We start from the raw sequence: 19,958 nt of genomic DNA on the forward strand, positions 1-19,958 counted from the left end.
GAATCAACAAGGAATCCGAGTCGACCCCGGTAAATTTGAGGCCATTAAGAATTGGCAAGTACCTAAATCGCCGAAAGAAATTCACCAAATTTTGGGATTAGCCGGTTATTACTGACGATTTATTGAAAACTTTTCAAGTATTGCTCAACCTTTAACCCTCCTAACTCAGAAATATAAAACGTATGAATGGGGAGAAGAACAAGAAATGGCCTTTCAAACATTAAAACAAAAGTTGTGTGAAGCTCCAATATTAAGTCTTCCAGATGGAACTGATGAATTGGTGGTCTATTGTGACGCATCTCGTAAAGGTTTAGGATGCGTACTGATGCAAAGAAAGAAAGTAATAGCATATGCTTCCCGACAATTAAAAGTACATGAAAAGAATTATACGACCCACGATTTGGAATTGGGAGCAGTTATCTTTGCATTGAAGATTTGGAGACATTACTTGTATGGCACCAAATGTACCATCTATACTGATCACAAAAGCCTACAACACATATTTGATCAGAAGGAGCCGAATATGAGACAAAGAAGATGGGTAGAACTGTTAAATGATTATGATTGTGAATTTAAATACCATCCGGGTAAGGCCAATATAGTAGCTGATGCTTTAAGCTGAAAAGATAGAGTTAAACCGTTGAGGGTACGAGCACTTGGAATGATTGTCCAAAGTAGCCTAATCGAACAAGTTCGTGTTGCACAAGACGAAGCCTTAAAATCAGATCAGTTAGAGAAGGAAGAACTACATGGGAACGAAAAGAATTTTGAGAAGAAAATTGATGAAATATTCTATTATAAAAACCGGGTGTGGATTCCTACACTTCATAAAATCCGCGAGCTTATTCTTGATGAAGCACACAAATCCAAATATTCTATTCATCCAGGTACCGATAAGATGTATAAATATGTTAAGGAATTTTACTGGCGGCCTGGTATGAAAAAGGATGTAGCCTTGTATGTAAGTAAATGTGTAACATGCGCAAGGGTGAAAGCGGAATATCAAAAACCTTAGGAAATGTTACAACAACCCGAAATCCCACAGCGGAAATGGGAACAAATAACCATGGATTTCGTAACACGTCTACCCAAAACCTCCCGAGGACATAATGCAATTTGGGTAATTGTGGATCGATTAACTATATCCGCACACTTTATCCCAATTCGTAACAATTACTCTACCGAAAAACTCGCCCAAATTTACATCGGTGAAATTGTATCTCGACACGGAGTACCTCTTTCGATTATTTCCGATCGAGATAGTCACTTTACTTCACATTTCTGGCAAGAAGTACAAGAAGCTTTGTGAACCCGAATCGACCTAAGTACGGCTTACCATCCCCAAACCGATGGTCAATCCGAACAAACCATCCAAACATTAGAAGATTTACTTCGTGCTTGTGTACTGGACTTCAAAGGGAATTGGGATCAACACCTCCCGCTCATTGAATTCTCTTACAATAATAGTTACCATAGCAGTATACGAGCAGCACCTTATGAAGCCTTATACGGGCGAAAATGTAGATCACCACTTTGTTGGACAGAGGTGGGTGATACTCAAATATCAAGATCCGATTTGATTCAAGAAACAACCGATAAAATTTATAAGATTAAACGAAAGTTAAAGCCTCCCGGGACCGACATAAGAGTTATGCCGATATTCGTAGAAAACCGTTATCTTTTGAAATAGGCGACAAGGTGTTTTTAAAAGTATCGCCGTGGAAAGGAGTTATAAGGTTTGGAAAGACCGGTAAATTAGCCCCGAGATACATTGGTCCTTTTGAGATTATTGCAAAAATTGGTCCCGTAGCTTACCGATTAAAACTACCCTTAGAACTGAGCACTATTCACGATGTGTTTCACGTATCGAATTTAAAAAAGTGTTTGACTGAGGAAACGACAATAGTACCACTGGAAGATGTTCAGATCAATGAAAATCTCAACTTCGTAGAGGAACCGATAGAAATTGTGGACGGGAAAACCAAACATTTACGACACAACAAAATATCTCTGGTAAAAGTTCGGTGGAATTCAAAACAAGGACCCGAATATACTTGGGAACGAAAAGACGAATTCTGAAAGAAATACCCACACCTGTTCCCTAAAAATAAAACCGATGACACATTAAATTTCGAGGACGAAATTTCTTAACGGGGGGAGAATGTGACATTCGTGACAAAACGAGGTATACTATATTCACTACGTAACAAATAAACGATAAATCGGTTAATTCGTAGTGCTTAAACGACTAACCTACCGAAACTATATATGACCCGTATATATACTGAGGGGTCATATACGAGTTGTAGATATATTGTAGAGGTTAACATATTGATATTTAGGCCCCAGTACGTTTAAAACTCTTTAAACGAAAAGGGTTTCGTTTATTGATACGCTATAAGTTTAAACACAATCGTTAACATCAAAACGAGCATTGTAGCATCTGTTAAGCCGAAAAAGATTTATAAAACACTTATATGACATGTTCTAGGCAATTCGTGAAAATATTTTGGATTTTTACAACGAGTCAGTACGTTTTTCTTTTTTTACAAAAAGAAGCTGAAAAACACTCGTTTTCGCGCTGGTTTTCGCACTCGAACTAGTTTTCTTGCGAAAAACCAAACCCGAACAAAATTTTGGACCGACGTTTACGTATGGCATGAATACCGAGGCACTATTGGGCCAAAAAGGAGGCCCAATGGGCCTGAAAGGTTGCGTCCGCAAGAGGGGCAGCCAACCCCCCTTCTAGTATTTTTAATATAATACAATAATGTAGATATTTTAGAGCAACCTTTTCCAGAAAATATTCACCCTTGCTGTTCTTCTTCGAAGCTCCATCAAAACCCTAAGGTAAATATTGATTTTTCATTGATTTTTAACCATGATTAACATAGTTTAACCATGAAAAATTAATCCGTGATTAGTTTTAAACATGTTTAACCACCCAAAAATCATAAAAATCAAGTAAAATTATGTTTTGATGTTAAACATGTTTACAAACCAGGAACATATAATTTTTTGGTCAAAAACGCGGATTAGAACATGAATACAACGTTTTTCCGGTTTGAAAGTTCGGTTTGAACCCAAAACCGAAACCCTAATTATCAAGGTTGTTACATGGATGATTTATTCTTGGTTTGATGTTATATGATATGTAGATACACTGAGTTTGCAACCCGAGACCCGAAAAGTCGTTTAAGCTAGCAAAACTCATCGAAAACCGACAAGGTAAACCCGTAACACTCGTTTAGGGGCTGTTTAGTATTAGGTTGTGACGTTCTTGTTTTTAGCTTGTGAAAATTTGCAGGGACATTAGGGATCATTTAAATGAGTCCCTGTTCAAGTTTGGTAAATGTTCGATAAACGGAGAATATTTGTAGAATTTATTACCGTTTATTGGCGTTTATTCAGGAAATATAGGTAATCTTCATGAAAAATTATGAAATTTGGTTTGGAACCCATAAATCTTATATTAAGATCACTGGTAAAGTTTGAGAATATTTGAAGATGTCTAAGTATTATATGTGCAATTGTGTTTTAACCGAGTTTTAATAGCCGAAAAACGCGCAAAGAAGGCATTTTGGCCAAAGAGTTAGATTCTGGAGATTTTTTAGGGGCTATGTAATGATATTGAGATCACTTGGAAAAATTATCTGATTTTACGGATATCTTTTGGTATAAACGGGCTATTTATTACTCAATTATAGCACATTAAATGAATTTTTATTAATAGATAATTAATCATAAGATTTTCTGAAAATATTTTTATAAAATTCTCCATATTTTAATTTATTTTTATAAAAATTTCCATAATTTATATATAAGTACATAATTAGTTATGATTAATCAAAGATTTAAACTATATTTGTTTTAACGAAACCGGCAGTTTCGTTTTTAACGGACTGACTGGTATGTCAAAATGTCAAAAATGGTCAAATATCATAGTTTTAGATGAATTTGATAAAAACGAACTTTTTACGAGAATTTCGAACAATTCGGATGGATTGTACGCGTTTTGTATAATCAAATCCCTGTGAAAACGGAAACGAACCCTGTGATCAAACCAGATATCGAAACTTCAAAATTCTTTCATAAATTAAATCATTTTATCAATCAATATATTTACTTAAGTTTATGTGATCATACCTAATCCCGAAACGCATAAACGATAAACTTGGCTAGGCCTGGGAAACGTTGAAACTGTGCCAAATCTGGTTTTGAACATTTCATAGTGTACAACGTCACAATCTTAGACTATGGTCATGTTCTGGGCCTAACAGCCATAACCAGACTAGTTATACAGCCCAATTTGGTTTTAACACTGTACTAGTATTAACAGTACGATACCGATTATAGGATACGAGTTATAATCGAGGCATAACACTTATTGACGTATATTACCTGCTCAAACTACGATAAGGTGAGTTTCACGACCCCACTTTCTAAACTGTTTTACGAACTTTTGGGGTGGAAAGCATGTTTACATATACTTATATACTTGAAAACGTGTGGTGATGTGAATTATCTAAAACTAACACTTGAAAGTCCCCACAAACACAAGTGATTAACTTCGTGTCAGTGACGTGTGGATATTTCTATCGGTTTGACAAGCCCAACTGAAGGCGCCGGTGGGGTATGCCGGATATATTTGTTTACGCAGTTGCACATTGTCATTTATACTTACTACATTCTGCTATGTGGTGTTAGACATAGTACATACTTGGGGCAAAGTGGTAGTTAAATGCCAACGGGAGTACATGGGCAAGGGTGGCCATGCAGTGCGAGCTGTCTTGGGTTCACTTGTGGCTTAGTATAATACATCATACACATACTTATATACATACGTATTGTGAACTTTACGAACTCGTATACTGATTTTGTTCGTACTCGTGAAACTTGAAACTCACCAACTAGATGTAGTTGACCCGTTTTAACATGCTTTTCAGGTAACCCGAAGTTGGAATGATTTGCTTACGTGCTTGGTGTTAGAAGGAAAGTTGAATAGCTGTGAATAGATGCAAATACGTAGTAATGAATAAGAAGCCCGTGAACTGGTTATGTGATTTTCATCTAGTTTGTAAACTTAGTACCTACCAATGTAATATGATGTAAATTAGTTTGTTGAATACAATGTGGTTGATACCAGTGTTATCTGTTACATTCCCGTATTACGCTTTCGCAACTACCTAGTCGGGGTGTGACATCTGACATATCTGAGCTCCGACAAATTTATAACCTACACAAGAAACAGAGAGTTAGTAAAGTAATGACTATTCAATGGCCATAATCACTTAATCATTGTCGGAAAACACTTAATTGTTGCTTACCGAGTCGGATTGTGAGGGCTGGTAAATTAGGGTTAGGGAATTTGAATTTTAGTCAGTTGATATTCTGAAACAAGAGCGAAAGTGGAAGGAGAGAGAAATGAAAATGTTTAAAATTTCTTTAACTCCCTCTCTTATACCTTTTTGAAAGTGTATTTTAAATGAATTTGGTCATTTAGTGAGTAAATAGCTGTCAAACATTAAGATTATCCATTAAATATATTCTCATTTAAAACCTTGCTCGATAAAGTTTATTTAGCAACCTTGCTCGGAAAAGTGACTTTTTACAAAGCTTGCTAGGCATTTTCCACTTTCTCAAGGGTTGCTTGTTCCAGATTTATTTCCAAAATAAAAAATTATAAGTGTTTTTAGAAATAATGAAGGAAGCTTACTAGAAATACAAGATTGCATGAGAAATAAATCACAAGTCAAATAATCAAGTATAAATCATCAAATAGGCAATCTTGCTAGGAATCAATTAAGAATCCTGAAATAATAGCTTACACTTATTTCTAAATGTCAACTTTACTCGAATTTCTGAATAACTCAAACCTTACCTGAAAAAGTTCAAAAGCAGTTAATAAATATTCAAACAAGTATACTTTAAAGCAAAGTATGCTTAACATACTCTATGAATGTAAAGTGTGCTAGAGAATAACTCTAAACACAATGTGTACTCGAAAAGAAAAATTTTGAAATTACCAAGTATGTTGTGAGAATACATGAAAATTTTAAAGTATACTTGAAACATAAAGTGTGCTCGGAAACTAGATTTTCCCGAAAACACTTGTAATTTCAAAGAAACATCTTCATATTCACATAATCATCAAGAGTGCTTGAATTTAAGGTTTACTTGAACATTATAAGATAAATTCAATTACACACTCATAATCACAACGCTTGCTAGAATAAATTCAAACAGTCAAACAAAAACACCTAAGTGTGCTAGAGAGTTCAAAAACATTAAAGGATACTGGAAGTAACATATTCAATCACAAAGTATGCTAGGAAGACAACAACCTATAAAACACTTAAGTTTGCTAGAATTTTTTTTAAATCATCAAAGCTTGCTAGTGAACAGTGTAATTAAACATATCAAATAGCTTGCTAGAAACAATTGTACTTTCAATCAAAACAATAAAGTGTGCTAGAAAGTCTAAACTTTATAAAAGCTTGCTAGTAACAATATATTCAACTTAAACAAATATCAAGCCTGCTAGGAAAGTTAAATTTAAGTAATAGTAAACTATACCCGAAAAATGTAAAAACATCAAAGCATGCTCGAAAAGGATAAACTTAGACCAAAATGACTATGTTTGCTCGACAAGGTTCTAAATCATCAAAACATACTCGAAAATACATATTCAGACATTTTGAAAGTAAAATGCAAATCTTTTTTACTTAAACCACCTGTCAAACATATGTGTCTTAAAGATCATTGTTTAAGAGCTAAAGGTGCATTAAGAGATCAAATTTAAGTTGTTTTTCCTTTCAAAACATTTTCTATCTTTTTCTGAAAAGATCTCAAACATGTGATCATTTTGATTAAGTAGCTTTCTCAATATTTCATTCTCAGCATTATTATGACAATATATACAGATTAACAACTGATCTAGATTTAGCATGAATATCATTTCTTTGGTGATATAATTAAGGTTCAATTAAGATGCATAATACTAAACAGATAACACATATCTGACGCTCCATATCTATTCTCAAGGCCTATTTGCCTTTCTCCGGATCACCCCGATTTGACTTTAACCCCCTGGATTTGGTTAAATCTTTTTAATGACAGAAATTATTATTATTATTATTATTATTATTATTATTATTATTATTATTATTATTATATTATTTATATTATTTTTTGTAACATAAGTTTGTGAACATACAACAATATTGTGTTGTTTAATCAACATTTTGTTCACTTGTGTTATTTGTCATTTTTTTCTAAATACTGTTGGGTTTTAGCAAGATTATCAAATTCCAAAATAACCATATTATTAAGGAAAATGCAGGGGAATATATAAGTTATAAATCTTGATTCACCAATTTACATAAACCCCTTTATGTATAACGCCAATCCAGGATCCATACACAATATACATGTTGGGTTTTAGCAAGATTATCAATGTCCAAAATAACCATTTATTAAGGAAAACGCAGCGGAAATAATAGTTTTAAATCTTGATTTACCAATTCAAATAAACCCGTTTATGTGTAAACCCATTCCAGGATCCAAATACAATATACATGCTATCAAAACACAAACATAGGGTGTCTCAAGAATATACCTTCAAGTCCAGAAAATGGAAGGGATGAATGAGATTGAACGGCTAGAATCCAAGGAAAGGAATCTTCTAGCTTGTATACCCGAACAAGTTCCAATAAACACCCAAGTTTCTAGATCTTAAACTTGATCTCTCTTGTGTTCTTCCTTAGTCTCGGCCAAAAAGAAGAAGAATAGAGAGAATATGTGTGTGTGTGAGAGATAGAGAGTCTGTTGATACAAACAAGAATTGTGATCCCCCAACCAAAGGGATTGCATGTTGTTGGAAGAAAACAACCAGGAGAGAGGAGAGAGAGGGAGCTGGCCCACATGGGGCTTTACCCCCCAAAACCAAAGCCAAAATTGTTTTATCCTTTTAGCATGATTTTTGTTATTTATCAAATAAGTAGCATCTCTCACAAATTATCCATATAATTTATTTTAACACATATGCAAATAATTAGAAAACCCATTTTCCAAATATATAAGTGTTGATAATTATTACTTAGATCATATCTAATAATAAATATTGTGGCGTTTGTCTAGCTTGTTATTGGGTATGACCCGACTTGGATCATAACGTACTAGCCACATCAACTCAAATATGTGTCTTGGGCAGATTGATTCCAACAATCTCCCACTTGCACAAGATACATAGAAGATTGATGCAAAAAGCAAATACCGCCTAACAACTGTTTACTATCCCTAATACGTAAGGAGAAGTGCCATTCAATAACATCATCCCCTTCAAGTCCCTTACTTGAATATGATTTAGGTGAAACTATCATTTATCCTTTTGCCAAAAATGTCATGTTAAATCCAGAGACACAGAGTGATAATTCTCTGTTGATTTAACTCATCAGGCCTTAGACATTTAAGAATCAACGAATAAAACGAACAAATCCCCTATTGACTACATACGTCTCTCACTATCACCTTGTACCACACTTGAGCTTAGCCTTATGTACTGACATATTTCAGAGCAACGAAGAACTAAGTCAAAGTATAATACTCGGTGAATATCAAGACCCAATATGTATCTCAGGTCGAAGGATACTATGATGTTCGCCTTTACTCAAAATTTACTTATGATCACAAATCACAAGGATTCCATGCAGTGAAATTGAGGGAGGGTCAGTCCAATATTTATCCCATAAATATCTATGAACCTCGGTAGCAAACCCTTTGCTATATTCATACCTCATGAATAACTACCAATCCAAGTTCATAATAGTCTTACCTTCATATTTGTTCCAACAAGTATGATCGACTACGGACGTTTAGAATAATCAAATTACTCACGGATTTATACATGCTAAAATGGAACATAACTCAAGAACATGACCATAACCAAAACCATATGATTGAGTTAAAATAAAATTGTTCCGATATCCAAATACAAAATTTTGATCAAATCTAATCACTAGAATATCGAAGTCCTAAGGCGCAAGTATGACCCTCAAGGTTTAGCCTTTCAAGGAGCTTCGTGAGTGGATCCGCAATGTTTTGATATGTGTGAACTTTGTGAATACATATCTTTCCTTTTTCAACTTCATCCGTTATGTAGTTGAATCTCCTCTCAATGTGCCTAATCTTTTGATGTGCACGGGGTTCCTTGATTTTAGCAATCACACCCTCGTTGTCACAAAAGATTTCTAGATGGTCTTGAATGGTACGGACTACCCCTTGGTTGGCAATGAACTTTCTAATCCATGCAGCTTGTTGAGCTGCCAAGGAGGCGACGATATATTCTAATTCAGTGGTGGACAAGGCTACCACGTCTTGTTATGCGCTCTTCTAAGAGACAACACCACCATTCAGAATGAAGACATACCCTGATTGTGATCGAGAATCATCTCAATCAGATTGGAAACTCGCATCCGTGTAACCCTTTACAACGAGTTCCTCCTCAACTGAGCCATATATTAGAAACATATCCTTAGTTCTTCTAAGGTATTTCAATATGCTCTTAACTGCCATCCAATGGCTAGTTCCCGGATTTTGTTGGTATCTACTTGTCAAGCTCAAAGCGCATGACATATCCGATCTGGTTCAAATCATGGCATACATGATGGATCCTATAGCAGACGCATATTGAATTCCATTCATTTTGTCTTGCTCAACCTTTGAGCTTGGACATTGAGAAGCACTCAATATCGTTCCTCTTTGAATAGGTACCAAACCTTTCTTAGAGTGTTCCATCTTGAATCTTTTCAATATTTTTTCAATGTATGCACTTTGATTCAAACCTATCAACCGCCTTGATCTATCCCTATAGATCCTTATTCCCAGAAAATAGGCGGCTTCACCAAGATCCTTAATGGAAAAGAAATTTCCAAGCCAGGCTTTTACACCCTCTAAGGTTGGAATGTAATTTTCAAATAGTAAAATGTCATCGACATATAATACCAGAAAGGTAATGATGCTCCCAATAGCCTTCTTATACACACAAGCTTCATCAACGTTTTTGATGAATCCAAGTTTCTTAACTTCATCATCAAAATGGTGATTCCAACTTCCAGATGCTTGCTTCAATCCATAGATTGATTTTTTTAACTTGCATACTTTGTTAGGATGTTGTGGATCGACAAAACCTTCAGGATAAACCATATAGACGTCTTCCTCAAGATGCCCATTTAGGAAAGCGTTTTTGGCATCCATTTGCTATATCTCATAGTCGTAATATGCGGCTATGGCAAACAATATCCTTATAGACTTAGCATTGCCACAGGCGAGAAAGTTTCATCATAATCAGCCCCTTGAGTTGAGTTAAACCCTTTGCTACAAGTCTAGCTTTATAAGTATCCAATTTTCTATGCATATCGGTTTTCTTCTTGTAAACCCACTTGCTTTCAACAAGTTTGGAATTTAGAGGTGGTATAACCAAGTCCCATACTTGATTATCATGCATGGATTGCATCTCTACGTTCATGGCTTCCAGCCATTTATCACAATCAGATTGCGACATTGCATTTCGGTATGTGGTGGGTTCATCAGAAAAATCCATATCTTTCAGGTGGAGTGCTAATTCTACCATATTTCCAAACGTTTTGCGTATTTTGATCAACCATTTGATCATTATCAACAACCGGTTGTTGATTGCTAGTTTCAACCAAACGTGTATCGGTTTGTGGTCCTCGATCCTCCTCGAGTTCCACAGGTCTATTAGTTCCTACCATAAGGAACCTTCTTTCAAAGAACTAAACCTTTCGATCTATAATCACTTTATGCTCGTTTGGATTGTAGAAATAATATCCCATCGAATCTTTGGGATATCCTACAAAGATACACTTAGTGGATCGGCTTTCAAGCTTGTTTTGGGTGTTGTTCTTGACATAAGCATCACAACCCCATACCTTTAAATATGATAACGATGGAACTCTTCCATGCTATATTTCAAAAGGCGTCTTATCCACTTTCTTGGTTGGTGTCATATTTAAAATACGGGTTGCGGAGATCAATGTGAAACGCCAAAATGATAGAACTAATGTGCTTCTAGCAATCATAGATCGAACCATAGCCAATAGAGTTCGATTCCTCCTCTCGGACACACTATTATGTTGTGGTGTTCCAGGTGGAGTAAGTTGTGAGACAATCCTACAACTCTTAAGGTGTTCTTGAAATGCATCATTCAGGTATTCACCTCCTCTATCGGAACGTGGTACATTGATTGTTTTGTTGAGTTGATTTTGTACTTCATTTTCTAAGACTTTGAACATTTCAAAGGCTTCATCTTTGTGTCTTAAGAAGAACACATACCCATAGCGACTATAATCGTCGGTAAAGGTAATGAAATATCTTTCACCATTCCTTGTCATTGTTTTAAAAGGACCACATACATCCGAATGTATGATACCTAATAAGTTTTTTGCCATTTCATTAGTTCCACTAAAGGGCTCCTTAGTCATTTTCCCCAATAAACAAGACTCACATTTATAAAATGAATCATCATTCGCTTCCAAAGACCATTCTTTTGAAGTGTATTAATGTTACACCCGGCCCTGAACGGCGGAAACAGCCGGGCGCGCGCGAGTGGGGATTGATAATTAAGCACGGGCCATTGCAAAACATTCAAAGATAGATTATCATTTCGCATGAAATGTTTAATACAAATACATTACATTGTTTAAAGATTACATAAAAACATCCAAGTATAAAAACTGTTGAAGATTTCCACGCCATATCCCCTTTGCGTGGCGGGAACAACCGCGCGCATCGAAGGGATAGAACTAAAATCTTCCAAAAAGCTAGTTTTAGATGTTCAGCGTGAGGTGCTCTAAGTGTGACTCCATGCGCTACCTAGTTATCTCCTGAAAGACACGTAAAACATTTGAATCAGTATAAACTGAGTGAGTTCACAAGTTTTAGTAACTTGATAAATCGTATTGCATCATAGTCTTGATAAAAATCATTCTAAAACATAATTCTGATAGCATCATTGAAACACATGCTTAGTAAAACATAGTTCTGATAACATATTCTGATAAAATCGTTCCGCGGGTTACGCGCGAACATTTCTGGGAACTGTGCTCGTCTGTGTAAGTGGCGCTGCCACTACGAGCGAAATAAGTAATACCGTCCCACTGGTTACGCGCGGACACTTCTGAAAAACCGTGCTCGTCTGTGTAAGTGGCGCTGCCACTACGAGCGAATAATACCGTCCCGCGGGTTACGCGCGGACGTTGTGCCGGAAAACAAGGCGCTCGTCTGCGTAAGAGGAGCGACCTCTACGAGCGGGCTCAATCCCATAGTACTGCCCCGTGACATGCTAGGCACTCGTCTGTGTAAGAGGTGCGACCCCTACGAGTGGGCGGATCAAACCAGCAGTCCCTACCCTTAGAGTTCCAATGGTAAAGTGATCACTTACTCGAATCTGGTGCACTAACATCGAAAACCATAGATAACCGCTTGCATTGCTCATCATGACACATAATTTAAACACATAATCGCTTGCATAGCTTGTAAGTATACCATGATAAAACATTATTTCCGTACGTGTCCCTCGCCCCGAAAACAGTTTAAAAATAGTGAAAACAGTGAAAATAGGGGCTGTGAGACTCACCTGTGGTTTTTGTTAAGGGATTAATCGAGATTCGGGTTTCTTGGTGTTGGCCTCGGAATTGAAGGTCTAGAATACGATTAAATAACAAGTATATATATTAAGATCAAGAAATAGGAGAATATAAGGGTTGGAAAGTAGATCTCAGGGTTATAATCTCGGCTTACCTAGTAACAGGAACGGAATTGAAAATCAAACGGATGCTTGGACGATGATTAGTGCAATTTGCAGTTTTAAGAGAGAAGTTTGAAGTGTGTTTGGGTGATAATTTGGGTTACATATTTATAGGCAAGATTTAGGGAACACAATCCCTAACTTTAGGGGATTGTAATTCTTTTATATCTAGGTGTAATGATGATAAAGTATGGAAATTATTATTATTTATTTAAAAGTGGAGGAGTGGGTAAAAGATTCTGATTTGATTTGGACAGGACATGCAGGTCTGTGGTTGGTGAGAGTAGGGTGGCTGACAGTTGACTTTTCATGTTACAGTATGCTTTTTCAGGTGCTTTTGTCAGTGTACAGTTAAAAAGTAGAAATCTATGAAACACGCAACTGTTTCCTTTTTGGGCGGGAATAATCCCCTTATATCTGGAGATTAGGCTAAGTGTTCTGTGCGTATAGCTTTGTGCGCATAGCTTTCTGCGTGAAGGACATTTCTTTGCTGCGGGTAGGTACGTAACCTTCTCGCAGTCAGGGACATTGAGTTTCATTTGTAGATTCTCCAGGTGGTCTTGGTATTTCAACATAGTGATCAGTCATGTTGAAGTCAATTCCATCTTGGAGCTTCGGACAAACTAACTCTCAATGTTCCCGCCATGCGGGGAGGTTACTTCTCCTTCCGCACGCGCATAAACGATTTAGGATGCACCCGCCTTAGCATCATGCGGGACGGTCAACCCATCAGACAACATAAAGTTAAGTTACATGAAAACATAAAGCCAAAACATTCGCGCATGGCGCACATAACATATGCCCACGCTGGCTCTTACATCGCGCGCTCGCGCAGGGCGCACATAACGTGCCCGCGCTGATTCTAATATAGCGCGCTCGCGCAGGGCGCACATAACGTGCCCGCGCTGATTCTAATTTAGAGCGCATAATATTCACAATCACCTAATTATTAGGTTGATTACTTAGTTTATAGGGTTAGGAAATTACCGGGTGTCACATTTTCCCCCTGTTAAGAGAATTTCGTCCCGAAATTTAGGAGACGTCGCTGGCAGAAGCCATGTTCTGAAAGAGGTGTGGGTATTTCTTGCGTATTTGATCTTCTCTTTCCCAAGTGAATTCAGGCCCACGCCTTGAGTTCCATTGAACCTTTACTAACTTGATTCTGCTTCTGCGTAACTTTTGTTCTTTCCAATCGGTTACTGCTATAGGTTTTTCTACGAAGTGCAGTTGTTTGTCGATGTGAATCTCTTCCAACGGTAAAATCAACGTTTCGTCAGATAAACACTTTTTGAGGTTGGACACATGAAACGTATCATGAACTCCACTGAGTTCGGCGGGTAAACGGAGTTTATAAGCAACCGGACCGATCCTTTCCAGGATCTCAAATGGTCCAATGTAGCGCAGATTCAACTTTCCTCGCTTGCCGAAACGGGGGACTCCTTTCCATGGAGAGACTTTCAAAAGTACTCTATCCCCTACTTGAAACTCCAACGGTTTCCTTCGCACATCTGCGTAGCTCTTCTGTCTGTCGCACGCTGTCTTAAGGCGATCCCGTATCTGAAAAATCTTGTCTGTTGTTTCTTGGATCAATTCTGGACCAGTCATTTGCTTGTCACCCACTTCAGCCAGCACGGTGGGGATCTACACTTGCGCCCATACAAAGCTTCAAATGGCGCAGCCTTGAGGCTTGTGTGATAACTGTTGTTGTAAGAAAATTCAACCAATGGGAGATGAGTATCCCAGCTACCTCCGAAATCGATTGCGCACGCGCGCAGCATATCTTCCAATGTCTGGATTGTTCGCTCGCTTTGTCCATCCGTTTGGGGATGATATGCCGTACTCATGTCAAGACGAGTACCTAAAGCCCCTTGTAACGATCTCCAAAACCTTGAGGTGAACCGACTATCTCTATCAGAAATGATGGACACTGGGACTCCATGTTTTGAAACTACTTCTCGAATATACAATCGGGCTAACTTTTCCATCTTATCGGTTTCCTTGATCGGCAGGAAGTACGCTGACTTAGTTAGCCGATCTACAATAACCCAGATCGTGTCGTAACCCCCAGGTGTCCTTGGCAGTTTGGTGATGAAGTCCATAGAGATTTGTTCCCACTTCCACATGGGAATTTCTGGCTGCTGAAGTAACCCCGACGGCTTCTGGTATTCAGCCTTTACCTTCGAACACGTCAGGCACTTACTGACATACGTCGCGATGGCGCCTTTAAGATTGGGCCACCAATACAGCACTTTAACATCTTGGTACATCTTGTCTGCGCCAGGATGTACGGAATACCGCGTCTTGTGAGCTTCGTTTAATACTTGCTCGCGCAATCCTCCCTTGAGAGGGACCCATATGCGGTTAGCAAAATATCGAGTGTCGTTTTCCTTGATCTCCAAATTCTTAATCATACCCCCAAGGGATTCGTTTTTAACAAACTCTGGTTTCAAGGCTTTTTGCTGAGCGTCTCTGATGCGGATAGAGAGATCTGCGCGAATGGTCAACCTTAGAGCCTTGACTCGTAGCGTTTTTATTCGCTCCTTCCTACTTAGCGCGTCTGCTACCACGTTCGCCTTTCCAGGGTGGTACTTAATTTCACAATCATAATCATTCAACAACTCCACCCATCTTCGTTGCCTCATGTTTAAATCCTTTTGATCAAATATATGTTGAAGGCTCTTGTGATCCGTAAAGATTATACACTTTGTACCATAGAGGTAATGGCGCCAAATCTTTAACGCGAAGACAACCGCTCCAAGTTCCAGATCATGCGTTGTGTAGTTCTTTTCATTGGCCTTGAGTTGGCGCGAGGCATACGCTATGACTTTGTCTCGCTGCATAAGGACACATCCGAGTCCCTGATGTGAAGCGTCGCAGTAAACGACGATGTCATCCGTCCCCTCGGGCAGAGACAAAATTGGCGCACTACATAACTTCTGTTTCAACATTTGAAATGCCGCTTCCTGATTTTCGCCCCAAACAAACTTCTTGTCTTTCTGAGTTAACGCGGTCAGAGGTAGAGCTATCTTGGAGAAGTTCTCAATGAAGCGTCGATAGTAACCAGCCAGTCCTAGGAATTGCCTCACCTCAGTTGGGGTTTTTGGCGCTTCCCAGTTTTCGATGGCCTTAACTTTGGAAGGATCAACGTGTATTCCTTTCTCGTTTACAACGTGACCGAGAAAGTGAACTTCTCTAAGCCAAAACTCACACTTGGAAAACTTCGCATACAACTTTTCCTTCCTCAAAAATTCCAAAATCAATCTCAGGTGTCGCTCATGCTCGGCCTTGGTCCGAGAGTAAATCAGAATGTCATCTATAAATACAATCACAAACTTATCCAAGTATGGTTTGCACACGCGGTTCATCAGATCCATGAATACAGCCGGCGCATTAGTTAGCCCGAAAGGCATCACTAAGAACTCATAATGGCCGTAGCTAGTTCGGAAGGCTGTTTTCGGCACATCTTCCTCATGGACCCTAAGTTGGTGGTATCCTGACCGTAGATCTATCTTCGAATAATAACTGGATCCCTGCAACTGGTCAAATAAGTCGTCAATCCTCGGTAAGGGGTACCGATTCTTGACTGTCAGCTTGTTCAGCTCCCTGTAGTCAATACACATCCGGAAGGAACCATCCTTCTTCTTTACAAACAGTACTGGAGCTCCCCAAGGTGAGAAGCTTGGGCGTATGAAACCCTTATCCAATAGTTCCTGTAGCTGATTGGATAGCTCTTGCATCTCAGATGGAGCCAATCGATAAGGCGCTCGAGCTACTGGCGCAGCTCCTGGGACTAAATCAATACGAAATTCGACTTGTCGCGGCGGCGGTAATCCGGGCAAATCTTCAGGAAAAACTTCTGGAAATTCGCGCACTACTGGTAAGTCTTCAATTCTTCGCTCATCTCCTTCCTTCTCAACTACATGCGCCAGGAAGGCGTAGCACCCTTTCCTTAGGCACTTGCGCGCCTTTAGGCACGAAATCAGTTTCGTCGCAACTCCCCTTCTTTCCCCTTGAATCACCAAGGTTTCTTCGTTCAACAGTGGGATCCGAACCTGCTTCTCATGGCAAATAACCTCCGCGTGGTTTTCGACTAACCAATCCATACCTACCACAATGTCAAAACTTCCCAAGTCTATTGGCAACAAGTTAATATTGAACCCGTGACCTCCCATGACTATTACACATTGTTCAGTTCTTTCGTTCGCGCATAACTGCCTACCATTGGCTAGTTCTATAGTATAAGGTGTGTCTAGCCTACTGGTTGCTACGCCTAGGGAGTCTTTAAACTCAGCGGATATAAAACTTAGGTCAGCGCCAGTATCAAATAAGACAGATGCAAAATGGCCGTTAAGCAAAAACGTACCGGTTACCACATTCGGCTCTTCTTTAGCTTCGCCCGCGCCGATCACAAAAGCTCTCCCGCGAGCTTGGTTTCCCTTTTGCGGGCAATCCCGACTGAAATGCCCTGGCTTTCCGCATGCGTAGCAGTTGTCACTGGCTCCAGCTTCCTTAGCACGGCAATTCTCCGTCTTGTGCCCTGACCTGTTACACTTGGCGCACATGACGCTCGCGCATTCACCCTCGTGGTGAAACTTGCATTTGTTGCACCATGGGTAAGGCCCGCTGTATCCTTTCCTTGATGGCTCCGCGGCTTGGATCGCGTAAACCCTTGCGCTTTCCTGCTTCTTGAACGGTGGCTGCTTGGAGTCGGACCCTCGGTGGTGAGAGTTCCATTTCCTCTTGGAGTCAGAGGTTCGCTGCTCGTTTCCGCGCGTAGTCAACATACCCGCACGGACCGTATCCCTTGTAAGGGTGATGGCCCGCGCTACCGCCTCATCAAAGGTTGGGGGCGCTGCGGCGTTGAGCGGAACCCTAACAACAGGAGGTAACCCAAAGATATACCTCTCGATCTTCTTTTCCTCCGTGTTTGCCATGTCTGGCACCAACTGGCAAAGCTCGTTGAACCGGTTGTTGTAGGCGTCGATATCCGTTCCTATCATGGTGTGGTTCCAGAATTCCTGTTGCAGACTCTGAATTTCTACGCGAGAGCAGAACTTTCTCATCAACATTTCCTTCAGTTCCTCCCAGGTCTTGTGAAGAGCAACTTCTCGCCCCAAAGTCTTCACTTGAAGCTTCCACCAAGACGAAGCTGCTTCTTGGAACATGCAGGTCGCGTAAAGGACCTTCTGGTTCTCACTACATCTGCTAATGGAGAGAACTGTCTCCATCTTGTCAATCCAGTTGTAGAGCCCAATGGCCCCTTCGGTACCCTTGAATGGCCAAGGCCTACAGGCCATAAATGTCTTATAGGAGCACCCTTTGTCCAAGGCTCCTGATTCGGGTTCGGGGGTCTCGTTCTGACGACCCTGACTAGATTCGGCCTTGCTGGCCTCATGTGTCGCGATCGCCTGCGCGATTATTTCCGCGAGTTCCTCGGGTGTCATGGTAATTCCCTTGGCTCTGGTTGGAGGCATTCTCGTTCTTAAAAAGAGAAAATATAACAAACTTAGCGCATGTACCATGAGCACATAGTGTTTTTATCCTTAATGTTCACTAGACATTGTGTGACCCGTGTTCCTAAGTGTGTGTGGTTTTTCTTTTGAAAATATTTTCCTTGAAAATACTTCATGCGATTCCCCGACGGTTATAGTCTAGGTTAAAACTTCTTTTCCTAGTTCGCTATAACCAGTGCTCTGATACCAATCTGTCACACCCGGCCCTGAACGGCGGAAACAGCCGGGCGCGCGCGAGTGGGGATTGATAATTAAGCACGGGCCATTGCAAAACATTCAAAGATAGATTTTCATTGCGCATGAAATGTTTAATACAAATACATTACATTGTTTAAAGATTACATAAAAACATCCAAGTATAAAAACTGTTGAAGATTTCCACGCCATATCCCCTTTGCGTGGCGGGAACAACCGCGCGCATCGAAGGGATAGAACTAAAATCTTCCAAAAAGCTAGTTTTAGATGTTCAGCGTGAGGTGCTCTAAGTGTGACTCCATGCGCTACCTAGTTATCTCCTGAAAGACACGTAAAACATTTGAATCAGTATAAACTGAGTGAGTTCACAAGTTTTAGTAACTTGATAAATCGTATTGCATCATAGTCTTGATAAAAATCATTCTAAAACATAATTCTGATAGCATCATTGAAACACATGCTTAGTAAAACATAGTTCTGATAACAAATTCTGATAAAATCGTTCCGCGGGTTACGCGCGAACATTTCTGGGAACTGTGCTCGTCTGTGTAAGTGGCGCTGCCACTACAAGCGAAATAAGTAATACCGTCCCGCGGGTTACGCGCGGACACTTCTGAAAAACCGTGCTCGTCTGTGTAAGTGGCGCTGCCACTACGAGCGACTAATACCGTCCCGCGGGTTACGCGCGGACGTTGTGCCGGAAAACAAGGCGCTCGTCTGCGTAAGAGGAGCGACCTCTACGAGCGGGCTCAATCCCATAGTACTGCCCCGTGACATGCTAGGCACTCGTCTGTGTAAGAGGTGCGACCCCTACGAGTGGGCGGATCAAACCAGCAGTCCCTACCCATAGAGTTCCAATGGTAAAGTGATCACTTACTCGAATCTGGTGCACTAACATCGAAAACCATAGATAACCGCTTGCATTGCTCATCATGAAACATAATTTAAACACATAATCGCTTGCATAGCTTGTAAGTATACCATGATAAAACATTATTTCAGTACGTGTCCCTCGCCCCGAAAACAGTTTAAAAATAGTGAAAACAGTGAAAATAGGGGCTGTGAGACTCACCTGTGGTTTTTGTTAAGGGATTAATCGAGATTCGGGTTTCTTGGTGTTGGCCTCGGAATTGAAGGTGTAGAATACGATTAAATAACAAGTATATATATTAAGATCAAGAAATAGGAGAATATAAGGGTTGGAAAGTAGATCTCAGGGTTATAATCTCGGCTTACCTAGTAACAGGAACGGAATTGAAAATCAAACGGATGCTTGGACGATGATTAGTGCAATTTGCAGTTTTAAGAGAGAAGTTTGAAGTGTGTTTGGGTGATAATTTGGGTTACATATTTATAGGCAAGATTTAGGGAACACAATCCCTAACTTTAGGGGATTGTAATCTTTTCATATCTAGGTGTAATGA

This window comes from Bidens hawaiensis, unplaced genomic scaffold (assembly GCF_021521415.1).
Source record: "Bidens hawaiensis isolate Kalapana, Puna unplaced genomic scaffold, B.hawaiensis_p1.1 tig00001093_1, whole genome shotgun sequence".
NCBI lineage: Eukaryota > Viridiplantae > Streptophyta > Magnoliopsida > Asterales > Asteraceae > Bidens > Bidens hawaiensis.